Here is a 26,184-nt window from a genome sequence, read left to right as displayed (position 1 = left end):
CATGGCCCCGTGTGTCTGAACGGTGGCCCTGCCGGCAGGTGTGGCTTCTGTGCGGGACACTGCAGCTGCGGGAATGTGTGCAGTGGGCCTGGAGGTGCTCCTGGTGGCCTGTGGTGTTGCTGTGGTGCCTGCAGTGGTACTTGCAGGCCTGTCCTTGCTGGGCGGTGCTGTTTCGCAGAGGTCCATGTACCTAGGCGTAGCCTGTGTGCGCCTCTGTGTGGTGGTGGTGGTGGCTGCCCTTAAGGGCCTGGAGGCTCCACTTCTGGGTGGGCCTGCCCCCTCACCCTCCTCTGATGTCTAGGGTGATGTGTGAGTGCATGTAGGGGACATAGGAAATTCTATATGGTATAGTTCAACAACGTGCATTGGTATGCAAGACACATTTGCTATGACCCCACACATTTTGACTGATGGGCATGGTTGGTCTGGGGACATTGCATGTGTTCACAGCATTGTGGGGATGGTTGCAGCAATGTGAGTGTGACTCATGGCCAGGTGGCCTATTGCATGTGTGTGGGGATGGCAGGGTTTCCATGCTGGGGCTGATGTGTGCCATGCATGCATGTGGTCATTCATGGCCCCTCATTCCCTCCCTGGATGGCACACACCTGAATGTTTGTGGTGGCTTTGTCCATGGCACTGCGATGGCTCTATGGGGTGCTGCTGTGGAGCCAGCAGTGTTGTGCTGTGGGGTATTGTGATTGGTTAGCTGCGCCCATGTCAGTGTAGGGGGACATGTACTTCCATCTGGGTCATCTGTCATACCAACCTGGGGCAGGGCAACTGGGCGCACAACATGTTGATGTGACTGCGGCACAGTGTTGTGGTTACTCACCCACCACATTCTCTCTGCCACAGGGTGCACCAGCAGGGTGAGGTCTGCATGGCACTTGGATTGGTCACTTGCCAGCCCTACAGACTGCTATGACACTCAGGGGTGCCCTTGTTGCCCTTCCCAATGGCTGCTGTGGAGGGGGGCTCCTGTGGCACAACATCACTTCACCCTGATTGGACGGCCAAGCTGCTGGGTCTTCTGACATGTGTCCCTGTCCACGAAGGCGTATTTTGCTAGGCTGACATTTGTGCATGGACTTGTGCTGGGAGTGGGGGGTTTGACTCACCTCCTGCCTCCTGGCTGCTGGCACCCGCCTCTGCACCTCCAACTCCTTCGATGGCCTTCATGTCCAGGACAGTGCTGCACTTCTCCTCCCAGGCAGTCAGGGCAAATGTTTCCACAGTCCCATCTCCAGTTGCCAGGGACTCCTGGTGGTGTTGGGACAGGAGTCTTCGCACCCTGACCCTGAGATCATTCCAGCGCTTCCTGCAGACCTCCCCATCATGGGGAATGCTGGACACCGCTGTTACCTTCTGACTGATGGTGTGCCAGATGGCTGCTCTGCTGTTGGCCGCATAGTTTGTCACTGTGTGTCACAACCTCATTGGTGAGGGCCGCCAATTCTCCCTCACTGAACTTTTGCTTACGGAGACAATTTTCGGCCACCTTTCCTCTGGTTCTCTCCTGAGACATTTTGGATGACTTGCAGGTCTTGATGGCTGCAGGAAGTGGAGATATTTAATGGACTGTGTTTTTCAAAATTGCCACCATGTTGCTTTCCGTTCCGGCGATGACGCAATTTCTGCCGGCGCTAATAGCGCTGGGGTAGCCGGCGGCAGCGCTATTATCGCCGGTTTTCAGATGGTAGCCCTTATTTTAGTGCAATTTCCTGCCGGGCGATAAAAGCATTACCGCTGGAGTCAGGCGTAGTCACGCAAGGTTGTGATGTGGCGCAGATGCCGCTGCACAATCCTGTGGTAACGCTATTTCTGCTTAGTGGCAATTGCACCGGATCACTGCACAACTTGGATGTGGCCCTATGTGCTTGAGGACTTTGGAGTCGTGGGGACGAGAAAGAGGTAGGTTGATATTTGACAGCATTAGCTGGGTGAGATCTAATAATAAACAAATTGCTCATTTCCAGTGTCCATCATATTTCAGGTCTTGATAAAAACCCACCCCTGTTGCCAGTGACTGATTTCGACATCACCTGACGAATATTCCAATTGTGGGTGTCCAGTGACATGTTCTAACACATGTATTAGTCTACAGCCAAGCATTTTCTATCTCGCCAGAATATTTATGGGTTGACCTGTTGGTTTGGAACCCATACAATTACAAATAATGTTGAATGGATTCTGGGCCCAACGATTTCCACAGTCATAAATTAGGGATGCAGTATTTGCTTCCTAGATCTACATGGTTGCTCATTACTTTCAGTATTCTCAAAGGTTTCCAACCTGACCTGTCTTTCACTGATTTAATTTAATGTGATGCAGTTTTACAAATTAAACATTTAAAAAATTAAATCACAATAACATGAATCTGAAACAAAAGCTAAGATTGAAATAAAACAAATTTACATAACATATGCATAAAATTAATTCACATTTCAGATAAATCACTAAAATGTGTGTAAAACACGTTCCACCACTAATAATGAACAATGATCCTTACACACACCTCAATTTAAATACTACCAATGCTCTCTTGGTTAATTCATCAGTCCATAAGCCAAATGATTCAATTGGCCTTATCAATAAAATTAATTTACCATGTCTCATTCATAATATCATAGATTAGTTGATTATGTGATGATTTGGCCAATAGGGCTTGCTTATTTTACTCCCCAGCACCAAGTCCCTGCAGGCCTGTTTCCTTAATACACCACAGTCTTTCTGCCACAGACCATACTCTGTATAGAGACATATGCAGGCTCGCATTTGATGTATTGATGCATTGGTGCCAGAACGAGGATTCTTTTATACAATCCAAATGGTGTATGAATGTGCCATAATGCTTTATGTAAATATTTCCCACACTGGGACATTCCGTTAATATATGCTTTGCAGATTCGCAGACCATACTCTTCATACATATTCTGCATGAGCTTTCATCCTTAGGAATCTGACTCTCATAACCAACTACAGCCAATACTGGTAGATGATCAATTCGGAGTAACAATATAAATCTCAAGAGTTTGGCCAATGGACATAAATTCAGATATTTTGTGACAGTTTGAATGTATACAACACATTATGGATAAATGTACAGTTTTTCAGGCTATACAAATGGACAAAATGTCCACGCCAGTGCCAGTTATCCATACACCTACCCAGTGTATGCTTCATATTCACAATTTCCTCTCCCCATTTCGTGTTCCAGCCTATGGGCCTCTTTACGAGGCTGGCGGAATGGGTTTACCGGCACCGGTAATGGTACCAGTGCCGGTAAACCCATTCCGCCCTATTACGAGGTTCCCTTGCGGGACCCGCACAGAACGTCTGGTCAGACCAGACGTCCTTTGCAGGTCCCTCGAATGGGAATGGTTTTCTGAATGGGGACTTACCGGGTCCTCCAAGGTTGGAATGACCCGGTAAGTCCCCATTCAGGGAACCCGGACACGGACATGATTTTGGAGGCAGCAATGGCGCTAATAGCACCATGGCTACCTCCAAACTCGTAATGAGGCCCATATGTCTCCAAACATTGTGTCCATGCTTTCCTTAAGCACAGAGTGTTCTCTTTGTCTTCGATTGTCCTCTCCCATACTATCCAAGAGCAAATTAGCCGGGCCATTGAGAGTTTTGATATACAATTCTGCCTTTTTTTTTAGAACCAGTGATTTAAGTGATAGGAGACCCAGCTCTAACCTCAATATGGCCATAGGAATACACTGAGGGAGACCCAATAACTTCCTCCAAAATTTTCCTTCAATGATTTGGAGTCACTTTAGGTCCATATTAATCAGCGCATCCAGTCCCTATATTACCATTGGGACCATGCATTGTATGCATAGTTGGCCTGCACCCCGTACAGTACACACTTTGTTTGCATGGTAATTGGTATATAGTGCAGTTAGCTGTGCTGCTTTAACAGTGCGTGACTATAAACAAGAGTGATAGTCCCCATTCACGTCAAACTCCACCCCCAGACATTTATAAGATGGAGTATAATACATCTCGAGGATCCTAACATGCATGCACGGATGTGCTATCTTTCTACCAGTATATACCATCAATAAGGTTTTATCGCGGTTAATTATCAAACCTTTCATGTTAGCATATAGCCAAAGCACTTCAGCAGATCTTTGCAATCCACTAAAAGTGTGATCTTGTATTATTAAATCATCTGCATATGCTAATACAGAACAATGTTTAGGAGGGCAGTTATGGACTAACTGAATTGATTGTGGGATATCGAACACAAAAAGGTTGTAAAGCAGGGGGCCAGTAACGCATCCCTGCTTACCTCCCCTGTTTTGTTTAATAGGTATGGTCATTGTGCCTCGAGTATCGAGTTTGAGACAAACCGTGGTATTGCTTTGCAGTAGCTTCAAATAATAAAGTATGCCCGCCGGGCAGCCCACTTTCTGGAGTTTGAGCCAAAGCCGCTCTCTGCACACCGTATCAAATGCTGCTTTAAAATCTATATATAGGGCACATGGAGGGGATTATTAGGTCGCAGAGCTCTACTACTAAGGGCATGCATAATTAATAAATTGTGTGCAGTGGAGTATCCTGCTCTAAAGCCACTCTGAAATATGCCCAGGAGTCCTTCTTTATCAGCCCAAATTTGCAATTCCTCTAAGAGTAGTGCAGCAAATAATTTTCATGTAGTGTCCAACATAGTAAGTAGTCTGTAATTACCAGGATCAGTTTTAATCCCTCTTTTAAAGAAAGGAACAAGAATAGTCATCTGCCAGGAGCTAGGAATTTGTCTGTCCGCTAGTACCTTATCAAATAATATTTTTGTAATCGCGCCCAAAAATAAGAATTATTTTTGAGTACTATGGGCTCGATTCATAGAACCTGGTGCAAAAAAGGTGCAAGCGTCGCACGCTGAGAAGGAGTGTGGCAAGCCATGGCGCAGAGAAATGATTGCGCGGAATGCGTATTCATGGATTTCCCGTGGTGCAAGGAACAGCAATCTGCGCCAATAATGCCCCCAACACGCCACCACGCGCAGTAAAAAGCAAGTTAAATGCCTAACAAGGCGCAAGCATCCACGCCATCCTTGGTCCAGCATACAGCCCCCTACCCAAATTGCGTGAAAACTCTGTGCGATCCCCAGCCGCAACCCAGCCAAATTGCACGAAAACACCTTGCAATCCCTGTGCTGCACCGCAGCCAAATTGTGTGAAAACTCTGTGCAATCCCCAGCCGCAACCCAGCGTAATCGTGTGAAAACTCTGCGAGTTCCCCGGCCACACCCCAGCATAATCGCATGAAAACTCTGCACGTACCCCGACCGCACCCTAGCAAAATCGTCGGAAAACTCTGCGCGTTCCCCAGCCACACACCAGATTAATAGTTGCATACTCTGGCCGCCCCCCCCAGCCAAATCGAATGAAAACTCAGCGCGATCCCTAGCCACACCCCAGAATAATTGCATGAAAACTCTGCACGTACCCCGGCCGCACCCCAGCCAAATCACAGGAAATACCTGCGAGTCCCTGGCCGCACCCCAGAGTAATCACGGGAAAACACCTTGTGAACTCTCGGCCGCACCCCTGGTTAATCGTGTGAAAACTCTGTGCATACTCTGGCAGCACCACAGCCAAATCGTGTGAAAACTCTGCACATTCCCTGGCCGAACCCCAGCATAATCTGTCGTCCCCCCCCCCCAAAGGACATGGACACCCAGGGGCAGCTGATGCCCATGTATCCAAGGGGAGGGGACGGCAACACAAAGCACCTGGACCCAGCTCCCAGGTTGAGGCACCTTCAGGGTCATCTGCTCTCCCCTGCTCCCAGGTTGAGGCACCTGCAGGGACAGCTCCTGTCCCCAACAACAAAGGGGCAGCTGATACCTGTGTGTCCAAGGGGAAGGGATGGAAACTCAAAACACCTGACCTCAGCACCCTGGGTCAGGGACCTGCAGGGCCAGTGAATGACCCGACATCAGTGGGTGATGCCATTGCCCAGCACTAGTGGTCCAGCCCCTAATTCCCTGAGTGATCCCAGCTACACAGGGTCTGCACCAGCTTCCAAGAGGCAGAAGCGTGCAGAACAGGTAAAAAGCTCAATCCCAAAGCACAGCAAAGGAGACCGCCAGAGCGAGCAAGATGAGCTTCAATGATGATGAACTCAAGATCCTCCTGGACTACGTGCGCGACCACCACCGTCACATGTGCACAGGGCCAGAGAGCACCCATACGCCTGCTTAGCGCATGGTCCACTGTCTGCGAGTCACAGATCACATCAACTCCTTTGGGAATGAGAGGTGCAAAGCTTGTGAGGTAATGAAGTGGTGGAATGACCTCAGCCGCCGAACCAAAGGGAAGCTGGGTGCCAACCTTGCTTTTGCTATGGTGATGGGAGGTGGGTCACTGCAGGAGAAGGAGCTCACTCCACATGAAGAGGCCATGAGGGGTTGATTCATGTGGATCAGATCCAAGGCATGGGAGGCCTGCCAGAATACGAGGAAACGTGTGGTGAGTGAATAAGCGTGTGCATCCAGAATATGTCTATGTAGATTGAATGAATTGGTATGATTGTGTGGCACTTCTGCCTGCATTTGTATGATTGCCATGGGTGAACCATGTCATGGTCTACTGACTCAAGCTTAGTGTACTGCAGAGTTCATATAACACATGTGCTGCATATCAGTTGAACATGGCTCTGTAACAGTAGTCACCCACAACCGTCGGATACTAATAGACATTTCCAACATGGTACTGGCTATGTACATGATATGATATGATATGGCATTTATAATGCGCCTATACACAAGTGTTTCAAGGCGCAACGAGGCAAGGGAGGGGGGACAGAGGGAAGACAAACAACGAACCTACTAGGCCAAGTGTCATTCAGATCGTGCAAGTGCATGGGCTATGCCAGTCAAGTGCTTGTGTCTGAGGCCCATGATATTCATCATGCACTGCATGTAGTAGTGGTTCCATCCACACATGTCCATAGGTGGCTTCATGCTACACATACCTTCCATGCACACTGTCATCGTGCGGGACATTGTGCCATGAGTGTCTGAGCATTTTGCTAAACTGTGCTATTCTATGGATGTTACACACCGAATTCCACCATATTTTAAAATGTAAACGCTTGAGATCTTTCCAGTTGTAGGTGATTGTTTGGATAGCGATTGTAAATAAGAGGACAAACAGATTGCATTTATTTTTATCAATCACAGGCTGAATAATTGTGCTCCCAAGGTAGAGAAAAGCAGAGATCTTGCATATGAAAAATACGCTTGAGAGTTTTCCAAACCATTTCCCAGAATACTTTAACATGGAAACATTTGAAAACCATGTGTTCGAAAGAACCTTGAGTACAAAAACAACTCCAACAGTTGTAATTTTTTTTTTTTTTTAATTTCAGTAGTTTTATTAGTTTTTCAAAGGTAGAGGTTTGACAATCATTTACAAGCATTTTCCACCAGCAAGTCAAATAAGAGTTTACACAAAAAGAGCAACCGTGTATAAAACATATAAAGTCTTTGCAGATCACATACATTTCCAATAGCATCATCAAAACCAATTACCTACACCCCGCCCCCTTTTCCCATATCACCGTCTGGAGGGCTAGAAGAAACCAAATGTTACATCTGAACCATTCTCATATTTATAACATGGGACACATGAGCACAATATAACCTGTGAATTCGGTATAGCAGACAATGTCAAACGTTGTGTAGATTGTCTCTGAATGTAGTAACGCTTTGCACAAACTCTTTTCATGTGACATATTTGGCACGAAATTCAGACCATGCATTCTCAACTGTGGTGCGGTCCTCATGTAGGGCCGCAGTCAGGTTGTCCATTCTATATATGTTCAGGGCAACACCCAACCACTCAGTTTTGCTAGGGAGCGTGGCTCTCTTCCATACCATGGTGAGACAGGCTCTTGCGGCCATCAGTAGGCCTTGTATCATTTTGGGTGTTTTCATGGTCGTGTCGTCCGTTTCAACCAGGCCAAACAAAATCAGCAGTGGTTGTTTCTCTCTTTCATCATCATCTAATTCCTTGATCCAGCTGAGGACCTCTGACCAGTAAGCTTGGACCACGTCACATTCCCATCACATATGCCAATAGTCTGCTCGCTTCCCACAACCCCTCCAGCAGTGTGGGCTTACCCCTTGATACATTTTAGCCAACCGGATCGGGTCATACTGCCATCTGTACATCAACTTGACGGCATGTAATTTGTATTGGCAAGATATAGATGATTTCGCCGTTCGTCTACATATTTGTAGCCATAGATTTTGTGAGATCTGCCTGCCCATATCTGATTCCCATCTGTTCTTGAGTGTGAGGGATGGTGTAATATCGACCTCAATCAATGCCGAGTACATTGCACTTATTAAACCTCTAGAGCTCGTACATGTGTCAAGAATTCTTTTGAACGGGGTGAGGTCCCTTTGTAACTGATCTTTCTATAACACCCTTGTCATTACCCCCTTGAGTCTCAGCTAAAGGAAGACCGATAAGCGGGCCTATGCCGAGTGCCTCCTGAAGCTCCTGAATAGTGATGAAGGTGCCATTTCTCCAGAGTTGACCAGCCCTTTCTAGTCCCGCATCGTACCAGGTCTCAAAGCTCCCTGGGTCCGGGATTGCGTCCCTGATCCCTGGTGACCAAAGGTGTCCCAACGGAGAGGGCCATGTAGTAACTCCCACCATTTTCTTGCCTGGCTTCCATATTGCCCATATTGTTCCTATAATGGGGTGATTTGTGACGCTATTTCGTAGTTAGGGCCCCGGAAGCCATAGCCATTCACCCAAAATGAAAGGGCGGAGATGATGATTGTCCAAGGCTATCCATTGTGGTCTGACTGCAGCCTGACGTGCGGAACAAGGACATGCAGCTGTGCTTCCCTATAATATGTTTCTATGTGCGGGAGGCCTACCCCTGCATTGTCCTTTCGAAGCTGGAGCAAAGATCTGGGGACTCTAGGTTTTTGACTTTGCCACAGGACGGTTAAAAGGGACTTTCTGGTGTCTGTAAAATATTCTTGGGGCATTTCGATAGGAAGCATTTGGAACAGGTAGAGTATTTTGGGGAGAATCACCATTTTTATTGCATTTAAACGGCCCAGCCAGGAGATGGTGAGTCTGGACCACCTCTGGATATCTTTTTGAAGGGCAAGTGATATTGGGGAAGTTAGCCTCGTATAGGGAGTCCAAGTAGAGAGTAACATTGATGCCCAGGTATTGGAGTGTGGAGAGGCTGACCTTTACTCCGAGGGGAGCAAAGCGTTCCGCCTCGGAATCTCTACTTTTATCAATTGGAGGAGGATAGACTTTCCAGTGTTGATTTCCAGGCCGGCCAGTTCGCCATATTCTTCGATTATGCCGATCGCAGCCGGGACAGAATTTACAGGATCAGTTAGATGTAATAAAATATCATCAGCATAGAGGCCTAGTTTATATTCACGATCACCCACTGTGATTCCCTTAACTCTACCATCATGCCTTAACTTCTGCGCCAGCGGCTCAAGGGACAGCACACATAATATTGCCGACAGTGGGCAGCCTTGCCTTGTTCCCTTCAACAGTTGCAATTTTAAGAGAGTTCACCTTTGAAGAGAATTAGTGGGGTAATAAAGGCTCTTTGATGAAAGAAATATAATGTTTGGAGTAAACTCACTGAAACAATAGCTTTAGATATATTTTTCTATACAGATGGCCATACTATTTGAGAATCAGTTAGGGAGTAATCTTGTTTCCATGCCAGATTTACATTTGTTGAGATAGATATGCACGTCTTATAAAACACAGAAGCCGTAACATTTGTGTTAGACAGGTGTTGTAATCTTTCAGCTTGATAAACATAAGCATTACATATCAATAAATCAAAGTTTTCCATAATTGCATTTATCAAACTTAAATATTGCTGCATAAGTGACATTGATGCATGGTATCTAGCTATTATCTCAATAAGGGTAAGAGGCATACCTTGAAAGAACAGTTGTCCAACATGTTTAATACCAAGAGAGAGTCATGGTTTCCAACATATAATTCTCCTGTTGACCTTTATCAGGGGGTTCATCCAAATATATTGTGAGATAAACTGGGATTTTTTTGTAATCGATGGGAATAAATAAGATCAAAGGTAAATGACAGAGACACTAATACTAGTACTATTAAAGCCTCTCTTGTTTCCTTTAATGTAGGGACAATCCACAAGAACATGGGGGAAACCATCACTCTCTCTATAAGAAGCCAATTGGGCACAGTATAAATGGTGGAAATTAACCACAGTTGTGCTTGTCTCAATACAAAGGCCATATGATATTTTTTTTAATCCAGGAAGCCAACACCCCCATCAGCTCTAAGCTTTTTAAGTTTACATAGCAAAATTCTATGTTTCTTTTTTCCCCCAAAGAAAATTTGAAAATACAGGAGTCCAGTAATTTAAAGAATGAAGTGGGAAAAGAAATTGGGAGCATATATAGAGAGTAACATATAATCGGGGAAATCATCATCTTGATACAATCAAGTCTACCCCACCATGATAAGAAAAGGGGGGCCATAAATTAGTAAGCTCCTTAACCCTAATCAGGATTTTTGCTGTATTTTGTTTAATAATATTTTTGATTGGGGATGATATATCAATGCCCAGATATTTGATACCCGTAGGGCACCATTTTATTCCAGAGCCTAAAATATGGTGTTTGGTGCAATGTGGATTAAGTGCTTAGATTTCAGACGTGTCTGTATTAAGCTTGTACCCTGATGCTAAGGAGAATTGTGTGATAATGTGTAGCAAATTATGTAAACAAGTATATGTTACATTCAGAAGCAGTAATACGTCATCTGCATACACCGCTGTTTTAATCTGAATACCACCATAATGAATAGCAGTTATATTATCATCATGTCTAATTGCTTCTAGGAAAGGTTCCAGTGCTAAACTAAACAGAAGGGGGGAGAGGGGAAAGCCTTGGCAAGTTCCTCTGTGAAGTGAGAAAAAGGATGACATATGCCCATTCATAAAAACTGATGTTTTAGAATTAGAGTACAGTACACCTTAATCATGGCTATGAAAGGAACAGGAATCCCATGCCATTTCTGAGCTTCAAACATGTAGTTCCACTCAACCATATCAAATGCCTTTTCTACATCAAGTGCTATTGCAGCATATGGATTAGTATATTTCTGAATGATGTTAAGAATATTAGTGAAGAGTCTAATATTGCCTGATGACAGTCACGCTTTGACATAACCTACCTGGTCATTTTTAATGAGATTTGGAAGAAAAGGAATAAGTCTATTAGCTATAATTTTAGCAAATATTTTACAATCAGTATTAATTAAGGACGTGGGTCTGTAATGTTGGGCAAATTCAGGATCTTTATTGGGTTCAGGGAATACAATAAGAATTGCTTCCGAATAGGACCCATGGTTCTTTCATTTGAACTAAAGGAAGTATATAGTTTGTTAAGCTTAGGAACCAACAGATCATTGAAGTAGACAAAGAAATCAATTGGAAAACCATCTGGCCGGGAGCTTTACCTTTTTTGAGGTCTTTAATCGCTTTATATATTTCACTCACCGAAATGGGAGCATTTAATGTTTTAAGGTTGCTGTTTACATATGAGTCGTGATGTATATGCCTAAGAAAATCAGGAGCATGTGTACTATTGGGTAGAGCTTCAGAAGAATATCGTTTTTGGTGAAAATTCCAGAAGGCTTGTAAAATTCCTTTATCAGTAAAGACTCTATTGCCATTATGATCTTCAATAACTGCAATCTTGGCTTTATCCCTTTTCAGTTTAAGATAAGATACTAGTGATTTACTAGATTTGTTAGAAAACTGATATATTTTAGATTTGTACTTTAGGAGATTGGCACATGAGTATTGTGTAGCCAAGTTATTATACTGTATTCTAAGTCTAGTGATTTTTGAAGGGTAGAGATGGAGTAGGAGCATATGTATTCAGATTCTAGAGATTTAATTGTGTTAAGAATATCATCTGTTTCTTGTTTGAGTTTTTTGCTTTTAATAGCAGTGTTGATATGATATGTCCTCTTAATACAGCTTCATAGCAGTCCCAGTTATTATCTAAGGATATGTCTGCATTAAGGTTTTCAGAGAAGAAATGTGTGTGCTGCTGCTGGATACATTTTGTAAATTGTTTGTCTTTCAAGAAGGCTGAGTTAAATATCCATCTGTTGTGTGGATATACATTATGTATTTTAGATAGTTGAATATGAACAGGAGCATGGTCTGATAGGGTTATAGATTGTATCTTGGCATCTAGCAAACAGTTAGTCAAGGATTTTGGACATAAATATATAATCAATTCTTGAGAAGGAGTTGTGAGGAGGGGAGTGAAAGGTATAATCCAAATCAGAGGGATGAGCCATGCGCCATGCATCAATAAGGCCTAATTCAGAAACAAAGCTGGTAAATTGTCGGTGGGAGTTGGTTGTTTTGAAACATACATTAGATTTATTATCAAGAAAGGGATCTCATTATAGTCACCACACACTATGAGGTTATTAGGGCTGGAATTGAAGGTTTCATTTCTTAACTGAATCCAGAAAGCAGGGACAGCATTGGTAGGACCATATACATTTAAGATAGAGTATTCAGTAGAATCAATAAGGAGTTTAACCAGAACCCATCTTCCCACATCATCCAATTTGGTGGAAATAAACTTACATTGGAGATATTTGTTGATAAGGGTGATAACTCTATTTTTCTTTCCATTCGCCTTTCTATTCGCCGCACTTGAGAAGACGTGACCTATCCATAAACGTTTCCTTTTAGCAGCTTCTGCTTGTGGGAGATGAGATTCTTGTAAACAAGCAATGGAGGGTTTAGCCCTATTAAGGTGGGAAATACTTTTCTGCTGTTTGATAGGATTATGCAGTCCTTGTAACGCTCACCTGACTCCCACGGGGGCGCTGGCCTGGTTCGCGCTGCTGTGACCTCGTCTAAGGTGATGCGCAGGGTTCGGAAGACGGACTGGACCGGGCCCCAGATCTGGCTTGTCTGACTCACAGAAGTATCCTTCTGTAGGTGAGAATATGGGGTTAACTGTCTGCGGGGTAATGCAATCGGCCTCCCACTTACCCCTCTCACCCTCCTCAAAACCCCTCTGTGCTTCCCCGCAGTGTCTCACCTTAGGGTCTGGAAGGACGAGCTCTCCATCCTGCTTCTGATGCAGGGGCGCGTTGGTATCCAGTTGCGTCACTGGATTTTCGGATGGGTGAGAACCAAACTTGCTTGGCTTCCAGGTAAGTTTTCTATAAGTGGTTCCCCTTGTGTCCATGCATTAATGTTCTAATGCTAGTGTCTTTTTCCCCATAGGGGCCGGGGTACGGAATGCCGGGGAACAGGCACCGAGCCGAGGTGAGCGGTGAAATCCTTGTGGAAATCAGGTAAGTCTTTAATGAGTGTTTTGGTAATGTCTTTTCATTCACTCATTAACGCTGATGTCTTTTTCCCCTTAGGGGCTGGGGTCCGAAAATGCCTGGATGAGGCGCGGACCCGAAATGAAAAGGGAATGACCCAACAGGTAAGTCTTGACATGGAGTTTTAGCTTCCCTTTTCCCTTCTTTCTCTCACCTTTGTTCTTGTCTTTTTCTCCTAGGCGCGGGGGCGCGACTGCGAATCCGGATGGTCGCTGCTGAACATGGAGGCGCCCTGTAAAGGTGAGTAGAATGCGGCGCTGCAGCGATCGATGCAATGTGCTTTTAAAAATAAATGTCTTCCTTTTCAGGATTGTCGGCGAAATGTCTCTGGGATGCAGATTTAGCAGGTGAGGCCTTTTCCTTCTTCTGTTCTCTTGTTCCCTTCCTTTGCAGGTGATTCAGGATGCTGGCAGGTGTAGCAGAAGTCAAGATGCAGGAGCAGACACGGTGAGCGTCCAGCTGCTAGATGCAGAACAACGCGAAGCACGTGTGGCTGATCGGGTGTGGTTTAAATAGCCTTGGAAGAAGTTCCTAGAATGTGTCCTTCCTCCAATCAGGTATGTATCCTTCCCCGACCACGCCCGGGTGGGAAATGAGTCCCACAGGTAAAGTAGTTCCTTTCAGGCCTCAAGGAGGCCGGGGTTCTGCAGCATGGTCTGCATCAGGTAAGTGCATCCAAACACTTTCATAATGAGTCTGGCACCTATGGCGCCAGGACTGACGTTTTCTATGAGCCTGGCGCCATAGGCGCCAGGATGCTGTCCAAAGGGCCCCTATAAGGGGTTGCTGGGACCTTCCCCGGGGACTTGATGTCCGCTTTCAGGGACGCAGGGCCTGAGCCGGCTCCCCGGGAGCGGGCATCGTGACAGTCCTTTAATGTTCCATGTAGTTATCTAAATGACATAGGTAGCAGTCAGGATGGTGAACTTATGGTCTAGAATGACAGGCTGTTGCATTAACAGACCAACAGGGAAGAAACATGAGGGAAAGGGCAAGACAAACAAAAATGACATGGAATTTTGTAACTTCCAAGAGAACCATAAATGATGAGGAGAGTAGTGGCTAACAGGAAACAACCACTCCAAACCATGTCGGAGTTGAAATGGTGAGTAGTAGGTGTGGAGAGCCGGTCCCAGAAGGGCTCACCCAGTGACGCACTTCGGCAAAGACATCACCTGATAAAAAAAAGTTTTCTTAACAGATTTCAATTCATGTAGGTGGTCTGGATATATACATCTCTTCTCTTCTGTGACTTTGGATAAAATTACACAAGTCAGTTGTATTCTGGAAGGTGAGCCATATGGCTATTGAGAGTAACCTTAGGAGAAGCTGGATGGATAATTCCATATCTAGCATTTAGTTGCCTTAGAGCTGGCCTGAACATCAATATTTCCTTTCTTCGTGCTGCAGTAGCATTGGAGACATCTTGTGACATAAAGATTTTGGTGCCTTTCCCCACAAGTTGTCTTTTTTTTGCTTTGCTTTGTCTATGATGAGTAGGACATGAGTGTAATCAAGTAAGGCAAAGATTAGAGTTCTTGGAGCATTTCGAGATGAGATTTTGGGCCCTACACAATGGGCCCTTTGGATATTGAATTGCAAGCGTGTAGAAAGGTCTAGAAGCAGAGGGAGCATATAATATAGGAATTGAATGGGGTTATCTTTTTCAATATTCTCCGGAAGACCCACAATTCGTAGGTTATTCCTCCTATTCCTATTTTCTAAATGTTCTGCTTGCTTCTGGAGAGACATAACTGAATGTTCTAGTGACAGCACTCTTCCTGTAACATCTTCAGCATTGCAGACCCTTCTTTCTACTTCATTTAGTCTCAATTCAAACGTGGACCATTTATCATCCAGCATTTGCCATTTGGCAGTTGTAGCTTCCATTAAAGGTTTGAGAGCTTTAATCTCAGTCAAGATGGCTTGCACGACTGGGTCTTGTATGTCATCCTGGGGTGTGGGAGAGTCCCTTTCAGTCTCTTGGGAGTAATATTCCTTATGTTGCCCCTTTTTCAAAGCCATACTGATGCAAGGTATGTGACACTCAATATACACTGACTAACTGCCCCAAATTCAGTAAATAGCGAGGAAGTCACATAAAAGATGCACCTTAATGTAGAATGTAAAGCACAATAGAAGCTGCCAATACTTGTTGTAGGGTATACCAGCTTCCTAAAGTTTGTAGTATCAGCTAAACTTAGAGGCAACCACGTGTTCAAAGTACCTTTGTCATATGTAGCTGTACAAAAGATACATTGATATGCCTTTATTGTAGCAAAACAACCTGGGCAGCCATGCAACAAAAGTACCTTTTTCTTATATAGCTGCACTTAAGATTCATAAATCTGTTTTAATTGTAGCAAAGCAGCACTTCACATATGAAATTCCAAGCAGCGTATGTCCCAAGGACATTTTACTTATGTATTTAAATTAGGGGTTCCTTAACAAGCCTTTATCAAAACAGGACAGCACTTCACAGATGAAATTCCAAGCAGCCGTGTGCATATGGTACCTTTTTCTCAATTAATTATACAAAAAATTAATTAACAACCCTTTATTGTAGCTGAGCATCACTTCCATAGATAAGATTCCAGGTAGCTGGTGTGCCAAAAGTACCTTTTTCCTATATAGCTGCACTAATATTTATCAATGTGCCTTAATTATGTTAAAAAAGTATTCCACAGTTATAATTCCAAGAAACTGTATGCCAAAAATACCTTATTTCCTTGAGGCTGTACTTGAAAGTGGTTCACAAGCCCTTGCTGTGAAGTAAAAGCACTTCCGTGCAGTCAGCGGACAATCTGCATCACGTCAGCCGTACCAGCTGACAAGACACGTCGCGTCCTTGCTACGTGACCTCTCTGCTGCAGGCCGCACCTCCGGTCTTTCTCTGTCAGTCTTCGTATCACATTCCAGTTGTAACCTGCAAGCAGTGAACCACACCACTTTCTAAAAACCCGTCCTGAAGAGAACAGGCAAGTTAATATGCCTTCCAACAATGTTCCAAAGTATGAAAATTAAGTAGTATTTTGTTGCCGGAGTGGGAGAGCTAAATTAGGCGGCCATCCACGTCGGTGCTTAGCCACGCCCCGTGTGCTGCTTTTTTAATGTCTGGAAAACTTAATTAGGCCTTTGTGATGTGCCTAGGACATGCTGGTTACAGTATAACATGTTTTATGTCCTCTTGTGCCCCTCTTTTTTACCACCACAATGCCATTTTAAGCACTTTATACTAAAAATATCTGCTCCTCGTGTTTCACCACTCCCCCTTTGGCAATCTTCCTTTTTGTAGTCTTCCTGCCCTCTCAGGTTGGAAACCTCCAAATAATGTCATTAACCTTCACAGGGTCTACTCAGGAATTCATGTAAGTGCTTTGTGTGACTGGAATTGGTTTAAACTGGGAATGGGACTGTGTGATCCCACTCCACATTTATCCCAGTAAATGTGTGCTGCTGGGCAAATGTGGAGTAGCTGGCTGTCCATGATTGAACAGCTTATCCCTGCTTGAATGGTGCTGATCCTTCTTAGTGGAGTGCTGGGATAAACATCAGCATGGATTTGGAATAAGGGGAGAGGGTCTGGAGCCATTTTGGAGGTCGCCCACTCCAACCAAGACTCCAAAGGGAGAACACCCAGAGGACTTCAGCAGAAGCATCCAGCATTGCCAATGTCAATTAGATGGCATCCTCTGCTTTATATTCAGCGACCATGGAAGGCCTTTGCCAGTGCCTTTCTCCTATAGACCGGTAAGCTTAATGAGTCCTATAGCATTCATTGCTGTGCTACTTTTTGTGGACTTTGGAAGTGTCTCTGGATCCTCTTGGGGCTGATTATTCACTGAAGTGGCACCTCTGCTGCTGCTTACACCATCCTGAATTGGAGCTTGGAACTCTGCATGATTTCAGCTTGTGGCCCAGGAACCACCTTACCTGCAGCAGCTGTCTCTGCCTTTAAAGAAGGGGATGTCTGGAGAATGTTTTCCACTGCCACCAAGTCCTGAAACTGCCAACCCCTATGTCGGGTTTCATGATGTCTTCACCTCACCTGCTGTGTTCCGGGGGTTCTCCTTGGCCATGGGAAAGGCAGTGGTCATTGTCCAAGTTTGGGTGTCCTGCTCAGCTGGGAGTCGCCTGTAACTGCAACTGCTTCGGATATCAGAATCTCTGCCTAGCCAGACCAAAGCCTGATGCTTTCTTCAACTGCAGCCACTACAACTACTGGACTTTCTGCAACCTGACCAACAGTGTGGGTGATGTGGGAAACCTGAAGGTGTCTCACCCACTGGTGCCCGGGCATCTGTCATCCAGCTAACTAGGACACAGCCGTCACTTTTGGATCCAGTTCCTGGGGGTGGACCATTGTGGGAGAATCACCTGGGTGAGGGGTCTTCGAGGAGTGGGAGTGGGACACCAGATTGCGAGATGCAGTATCCCCTTCACTGTAACACCTTTACCCCATCCTACCAAGTATGATACTTAGGAACTCAACCCCCGCCCCTTTCCCAACACAAAAACTTTATCACAGACAGCTTGCTATGAGGGAAAATGGACAAACACCCCGAGCCATATACCTGACATGTCCCAATACATTGGTCAGGCAATTACTGACCATTACACATGAGAGCACACTCAGAGCGAGGAAAAGCACATGAGGAAGCAGCAGTTCCAAGATGGCAGTTTCATACAAGGCTAAAAATTGCAAAACTAAAGGGGATTGCAAGGAGGCAAGTGCCATTGACCTTTTCGACAAGGAACAGTTACTTTCATGAACCTTCGAGAATAGAAAACCTAAGACCAGGTAACAAGGCTGAAGAATCCTGCATTGTGTGTCAGAGGTACCCGGGGCTCTCCCGCGTCGATAGTCAAGGCAGGGAGAATCACTTGCCACTGTGGTACGCTTGGCTAACACAACAAAGCAGCGCCAGTGAAGTCAGCACAGCCGGTGAGTTGGGGAGACTGATACCAGACCAGTCTGTGTTGAAGCCAAGGTTGCAAGAGGCAACATTGTATAGTGAACGCTGAAGCAAACAGTTATGTTATGTTATGTTACTTTGCACTTATATAGCGCCTTATATACCATTGGTATGGTCTGAAGGTGCTGGTAGGTTGAACGCCCTCAGGAACCGAAGTTCAGGTCAATAGAGAGAGTAGAGAGATTCAAGGTGCGTGTGAGCACCGGATATGTGTGCAGCTAGTGCGGTATCAGGATAATAGCTGCTTCTTAGCGGTAGGTGTGGTGGTTGAGAGGTCAGGATTATGTGTTAGTTCTGGCAGGATTTATCCAGATCGAATGTGGCTGCGTTAGGCCTGAAGAGAACGCCTGGCTGGGGGTGGGTAACCTGCAGTGTTTATTTAGAGTGATGGGCAGTATGAGGTATAATGTTGGTATGAGAACAGTTATACCGAATGGTGTCGTAGTATCTCTGTGTTCTAATTGAGTGATGGTGTAAGGAGAGAGTAAGCGTGGTGGTGTGTTATGATGTGATATAAACTTTTTGAACATTCTCTGCATTTCAGACCATACTAAATATGTCACGCATTTCTATCACCTTCGTGCACCCCAGATGGCTCCATACCCTTGGATCGCTAGAGCAACGTATAACATTTGTTCTATCCATATAGACTCGATCTATATTCTTCATTCATTCCGTCTGCGTTATGTATTCAGCATCTCTACGCACTCAACCCCTCCTATGCACACAACCCCCCCTACGCACACAACCCCTCCTACGCACACAACCCCTCCCCGCACTCATCCTCTCCCTGCACCCATCCTCTCCCCGCACTCATCCTCTCCCTGCACTCATCCTCTCCCTGCACTCATCCTCTCTCCGCACTCATCCTCTCTCCGCACTCATCCACTCCCTGCACTCATCCACTCCCCGCACTCATCCACTCCCCGCACTCATCCACTCCCCGCACTCATCCACTCCCCGCACTCATCCACTCCCCGCACTCATCCTCTCCTTGCACTCATCCTCTCTCTGCACTCCTCCTCTCTCCGCACTCCTCCTCTCTCCGCACTCCTCCTCTCTCCTCACTCCTCCTCTCTCCGCACTCCTCCTCTCTCTGCACTAATCCACTTTGTGTACTCATCGGCTTTATGCACGCTTGATTTCACTCATTCAACAGCAATAAGGTCATTCGCTGATATGCAGTAATCCTGTTCTATATATTCATCTGCTCTCTACAATCATACGCCCTATATGCTCATCCGCCCTATATGCTCATCCGTCCTATACGCTCATCCAACCCATATACTCATCAGCCCCATACCCTCACCCGCCCCATACCCTCACCCTCCCCATACCCTCACCCGCTCCATACCCTCACCCGCTCCATACCCTCATCCGCCCCATACACTCATCCGCCCTATACACTCATCCGCCCCATACACTCATCCATCCCATACACTCATCGCTATATATACTCATCAGTTCTATACACTCATGTGTCCTATACATTCGCCAGGGCTGTACATTTGTCTGCACCAGTGATCAGCACATTCTCTGCATTTCTGTATTCATCCGCTCTCCACACTCCTGCGCTCTGTATACTCATCCGCTCTATATACTCATCTGTTCCATACGTTAATCCAGTTTACTCTCTACCGTTCTGCCCATTCCTCAGTTTTACGCACTCCTGTGTTTTACTCGATTCTCTGGTATTTACGCACTCATCTGTTCTACACGCTCGTCTGTTCTATACACCCAACCATTCTACACACTTAACCGCTTATTTGGATCATCTATTCTATACCCTCATCCGATCCATTCACTCATTTGATTTATACACTCGTTTGAACTATATTGTTATCTGTTCTTCCACTCATGCATTCTTCCATTCAGCGCATTCATCTGTTCCACAGGCTTCATCAGTTTTATCTATTGCATCCATGCAATTCACTTGAGTCACTCCTTGTGCATTAAGTCAATTTCACGGAGTTTCAAATCCCTTTACTGTTTCCGTATGGTTATTCTTATTAACCAATTCCCCGCCTTTTCTCGTTTAATTCTGTTTGTCCTTCTAGCTTATATTATGGGTTATTGGCTGTCCGTTTCTTGCATTTCTTGCAGAGTTTATTGGATTGGTGTCATTGAGATACTGTTGGTCTGTTGGGTTAGCTTCATAGGGGTTGGTTTTAGGGGAAGAGCCAGGTTTTCAGCAGTTTGCGGAAAGACATTAAATCCTCAGTTAGGCGGATGTGGGGTGGGAGTGAGTTCCACAGAGTGGGGGCCAGGGCTGAGAATGACGATCCGCCTAACCTGACTGAGTTTGTTTTAGGAATGACTAGAAGACCAGCTGAGCTTGATCTTAGGGTGCGTGGGGGGTGATAGGGTTTTAGCTTGTCTTGAAGATATAGAGGTCCGGTTTTATGCAGCACTCGATGGGAGATGCATAAGGTTTTGAAAGCCACTCTTCGTGCTACTGGGAGCCAGTGCAGTGTCTTAAGGGCTGGGGAGATGTGGTCTCTTGGGCCAAGAGCAAGTAGCATTTTGGCTGCCGCGTTTTGGGCCCTTTGGAGTTTATTCAGTTGGTACGCGTGGACTCCGAGGTATAGGGGGTTTGCGTAGTCGAGTCTTGGTATAACGATTGATTGAACCGCGGAGAGTCTGTTGGGAAATGAGAGATATGGAAAGATGCGCCTAAGGGTTTTAAGGTGGTAGTGGCAGGACTTTGAGACGTTGTTGACTTGGCGCGAGAGTGTTAGGTCAGCGTCAAGGGTGCCATGGTGGATGAAGCGTATGTGACAATCAACTTGAGTAAAATTGAACAGCAGATGAGTGATTGAACTTTGAAGCCAAGACACAATACCTTAGAAAGGTGAGAAAGCGAAAGAGTGAAAAAGATTTATGAATCGAAGCGGTCCTGCAACGGGTCAAGCAAAATCCTGTGCACAATCAAAGGTCTTCGATGTTAATAGCGTAAAGAAAGTTGATGACAGAGTAGATGAGGTTGGCCCAAGCCCGGTGGAGGAAGATCAGCTGAGAGCTTTTGGTTAAAGCAAGTTTGAGTTAAAAAGTTAAATTGAAATTGGTCTGATCCCGGCAGAGGGAGACTAATTGAACATTGTGTTAAGAGGATCTGAGCCCTGCTGAGGGGGATCCGGGATGAACTGCATGAGAAATTAAGTACTTGTGAAATCTTAAGTGGAAAAGAACTTATTGTTTGTTTGTCACATCAGGCCCTCTGAAAGAAGAGACTTGGAAAGGCAAAGTGACTTGGGCACAGAAGGCCCTAATGCTAATGATTTAACTGTATCCTCGTACTAGAGAAGCCAGAGACTGTGCTAAGCTAGAGTGTACCGCCTTGTTCCGTGCTGAAAACATAGGGTAGGGAGGCCAATGGCCTGAACATCCTGACATATCATTTTGTGAACACTTCTTTCTTTTTTGTAACACTGTTCCCCACACTATTTGTATTTAGAGTTAAGGATTGGCAATAGGTGTATTAGTATAGGCCCTTTTATTTTGACAAGAAACCACTAGGACTACATTATTATTATTTGATGGTCGTAGTTTTTCTCCCATCTGTAGATTTTGGTTTAGAGAGGTGTTTTTCAAACTCTTTTTGAAGTTTAATAAACACCCTTGAATTGTGGTCACTTGTGTCTGTCTTACTTTTGATACCATGCCTTACTTACAGGGAGTAGCCCCAGATATTCTAACTTACCTGGGAGTGGTTATTTGCATTATCAGAGTAAGGGTCCTGAGTGTATATACCACTCTTATGCTCCACTCACCCTGTAGGAATTACATGGGGGCGCTCCCTAAACACTACCTTTACCTAGCCATGGGTGCTGTTGCCCTGGTTTAGTGTTCCTTCCTGTGTAAGCCCTAGAGTGCAGAAATAGGGAGTGTATCACTCTCTTTTCTAGGCATTTATGTTACATTAGTTTAGGCCAACTATTGTGCAGAGGAGACTTTTAAGACTTCCTAAATTCCTTTCCAGGTACTTACCTGTAGACTGAATGTCTTCATGAACAATGGAAAATACCTGCTTACGGAAGGACTGCTTAAGTTAAAGGTAATGCACATATATTTTTAAGGCAGGGTGTTTTATATTGTTCATCTGCTTTTTCTCTGCCCACTTTACTACTTAGTGTTTACAATTGCTCTGATTTACTCTTTATAACTGCTTATGTGTGTAGCCACCCTTTGAGACTTAGCTTTTACCTGCATGTGTTTTGTGCTTAATATTTTTTAAAATATCTGTGCAGACCCCTGTTACTTGGCTATCTCAAAATGTTATTAATTGTACTTACAAACCAAACCCCTAAGGTCTAAAGTATGCAGCACTATAATAAATGTACTATTATTAAATCACACAGACAATTCACATACAGCCATCTTTCAAACTCTATGGTTTTTGGAAAAGTAAACTCTTCCTAAACCTAGCAATTCTTCAACCTATAGATAATAAAATCCAACAAATTTGTGATTCCATTGGTCACCCTCCCGTGTCAAGCAGCATTACATTTTCATAAGGACTAATTCCTCAAAATCATCTATACCTACATTTCAGATTGATGTTGTTCCCTCAGAGCAAATTATGCTAGTTGAAATGGTGATGAACCCTTCATCTTGCCCAATTTTTATGATTCAAGAATCTCTTTTTCTTCATTTTTTTTGTTTTTTGTTAATAGCACATTATACATCCAATATATGTGAATATCAACAGTCATAAACAAAGTTCAAGGATCTGGATCATCTTAGATTTAACATTGCTAAAGTAATTGAACAATAGGATTAGACAAACAACCAATGTGTCACTCGTCTCAGGATTGATCACCCCATGAGCTAATGCACTCGGGGATCACACACTTTTAAAAATAAAAAATAAAATCGTTTGACCCAGATCAGACAGGCAATTATCAGCCTATTGCCGATTGCCCTTTTCTGATTAAGCTTACTGAAAAGATAATTGATATGCAACTACAAGATTGTTTGGAGCCTCATCAGTTATTGGGCTCCCGTCAATTAAGTTTCCGCCCTTCTCACGGAATGGAGATGCTCTTTTGGACATCAGAGAGGGGCTCATTTGAAACTTGGATAAGAACCATATCTCGTTAGTCATTATGCTCGACCTCTCAGCAGCATTTGACACACTGGATCATCAGCCAATTCACCATAGGCTCTCTTCAGTGGCCAATGCCTCCAATGCTGCACTCCAGTGGTTGCTGCTTTTCTACAGGACACAGTTCTTGCATGACTCGGATTGGTCGAGCCACCAGTTTTGTGGCTTCTAAATTTGGTGTTCCTCAGTTCTTGGCTCTTTCACCACTGTTGTTCAGCATCCATGTGAAACCTTTGTACGATCTTCTTTCTCAGAGGGATGTTGAATTTCGGTGATATGCGGTTGGCAACCAAGTCTTTTCCAATCTCTCTAGCTGCCTTTCCCTGACAGTATAGCTCTTTCAGATAACCATTGTAAAGTTAAGACTTGGATGCACCATAACTGGCTCAGACTTAAAGCCTTGAAAACAGAGTTTATGTTGATTTACCCTCTTGCCACCCAAGTGCTCAAACTTCTCAACCATCCTTCTTCCAGTAGGAGGCCAGAAGTATTGCTACTTTAAATAAAGTTATATCCGTGGAACTTTACCTGGATCCACTGTGAGAGTTTTTTCATCCACGTAACCAGACTCAGAGCAATACCTCCTATTGCCTAAGACTACATCAGCAGTTTCTGACATGTCTTTCTTCAGATAATTTGTCCACTATCGCCCCTGCAATAATTAGTGTCAAACTGGATTATTGCAATTTGCTATATGTTGGCTCTGCGATAATCTCTCTGCCACAAGATTCAAGTGCTTCAGAATAATGCTGCCAGAATCATACTAAACCTTCCCTACTGTTCACACATCACTCCCACATTGAGGCAGCTTCACTGGTTTCCTGTTGCTGTGAGGATTGCCTTTAAAATTGCTACACTGTTATATAAGTGTCTTTAAGGCAGGCTCCCCACCTATCTCATCAAGAGATTGTCTCTTTATATTTTCAATTGCCCTAGCCGCTTTTCATCTGTTAAGCAATTGATTGCTCGAAGATTCAGAATCAACTCTACTAGGGGTCTAATGTTTGTGGTCCAGGTTGCTGAAATCTGGAATAAGTTACCCCCCTCCTTCTGGTTAGAGGCCAATCTAGGTACATTTTGGTAATTGCTATAAAAAAAACTCTCCCGTTCCTATTTATCTGGTTAATCCGGACAGCTGGCAAACATTTCTTTTCTAATCTCCCATCCTCGTAACCAGCGCTCACATGCCCCTAGGTATGATCGCTCTATAAATTCAGATGTTCAATATAAATATCAAATACTGCTCAGCATTCACTACCCAGAGAGAGTTTGGTAAGACTAAGTGTGAAACACCCTTGATCATCCATTATTTTGGCCTCTCAGAATCCCCACCCAGTGGTAATTCTGAAACTCCCTCCTTATACCTATGGCATAGAACTGTGGTAGACAGTTTGAGAAGGTGACAGAGAGAGGATAAGTGGAGGCAGAGAGGGGTGGAGCTTGATGTACCAAGCAAAATATGGCTTTGGTCATTAGAAGAAAGGAGCATATGCCAACAAAGTGCCATCCTGTGTTCGATGGTTAAGAGGCTCAGATATACAGGATGAGAGGCCAAGGGGTATAGGTGCGAAAGGAGAAGATGATTAGAGTATCATCAGTGAATAGGTGGTCTAGGGGTGGTCAGGAAAGGTCCCTATGATTACGAGGGGTTGTTGCTGCATGCGCCATTTTGATAACTGGGGGTGGCGGTGAACTGGGATCCATGCCGCAATTTAATATGTATCAGAGCATAGTTAATTATGGATGGGATGTTAACCGTTTGTGTAGAATTGATACACATTAGCTTGCATGCATGCAGAAAGATAAAATGTTATACCCACCAAAATGTAAAAACATATATGCACATTAATACAAATACATGGGTAATTCATGAATCCCAATATAGTGAGCTTTGCACAAATGAATCAAAAACACAGTAGTCAGGGGCTGTTTTGCAAAGTGAACTTTGAAACTGGTTCTGTGCGGTTTTAGAAGCCATGGGATAGGTGAATAAGTAACTTCACAACCTTCAAAGTCAGCACAGCTCCAGCAACTAGCCATGCGTTTTATGGTCTGATAAGTATTGTAGATAGTAGATGTCATCTCCTGATGCCTGAGAGCATGACAGAAGGGTTTTGTTATTTTGTTTTGGTCTGCAGTAAAGCAGTGTTAAGTCAATGCCCAAGTCTACCCAGGAGTTTCAATTGTGCGATAAAGTGGCAGTTTAGTAGTTTGGAAAGTTTCAATGGAACGGTAAGCTGAGGAATGAGATAGTATCACTAACTAAAAGAGAAATGATTTACCTAGCCTTCCTTATATTGCTTGAAATATTTCTACGAAACATGTGCACATTAAAAGTTAAGGCTAAAGTGCTTAGGCCAGTTATTGATAGTAATTAATTATGTTTCAATACCAATGTTTAACCATCTGCTGATGTCATGAGCTACCACGGATGAATCCTTAGAAGATGTGTGTTCTACATATGATCTGAAGATGACAATTAAGATGAAACTGGGCAATGAAAATGTAGACATTGGGAAAAGATGTTTTTTTTCTTTGAATAGGTTTTCATCCAATCATATGTAATGGGTAGATTGTAATAACGTATCTGCGAGTTGCAAAATGTACAAAAGCTGTCAACTTATGTGGTTTGTTGAGACTAAGTTAGATTGGTCCTTCAACACCATCTAAC

General features: G+C 44.3%; 2 long non-coding RNA genes across 6 annotated transcripts in view; one reads left to right on the top strand and one right to left on the bottom strand.

Annotated features, from left to right (window-relative positions):
• Positions 1 to 16,302, bottom strand: part of LOC138566549 (uncharacterized) — a 91,709-nt gene extending 75,407 nt beyond the window's left edge. The window contains exon 1 of the long non-coding RNA XR_011301962.1: positions 16,154 to 16,302. This is a non-coding gene — a long non-coding RNA (uncharacterized lncRNA). The remainder of the gene's footprint in view (positions 1 to 16,153) is intronic.
• Positions 16,303 to 16,305: 3 nt separating this feature from the next.
• The window catches only part of LOC138566548 (uncharacterized), an 807,988-nt gene continuing 798,109 nt past the window's right edge, over positions 16,306 to 26,184 (top strand). For all 5 annotated transcript variants that reach the window (XR_011301960.1, XR_011301958.1, XR_011301959.1 and 2 more), the window contains exons 1-2: positions 16,306 to 16,411; positions 22,389 to 22,463. This is a non-coding gene — a long non-coding RNA (uncharacterized lncRNA). The remainder of the gene's footprint in view (positions 16,412 to 22,388; positions 22,464 to 26,184) is intronic.

Source organism: Ambystoma mexicanum, chromosome 2p, assembly GCF_040938575.1.
Source record: "Ambystoma mexicanum isolate Mex_15411 chromosome 2p, UKY_AmexF1_1, whole genome shotgun sequence".
Taxonomy (NCBI): domain Eukaryota; kingdom Metazoa; phylum Chordata; class Amphibia; order Caudata; family Ambystomatidae; genus Ambystoma; species Ambystoma mexicanum.
This window is presented reverse-complemented; position numbering and strand designations above follow the sequence as displayed.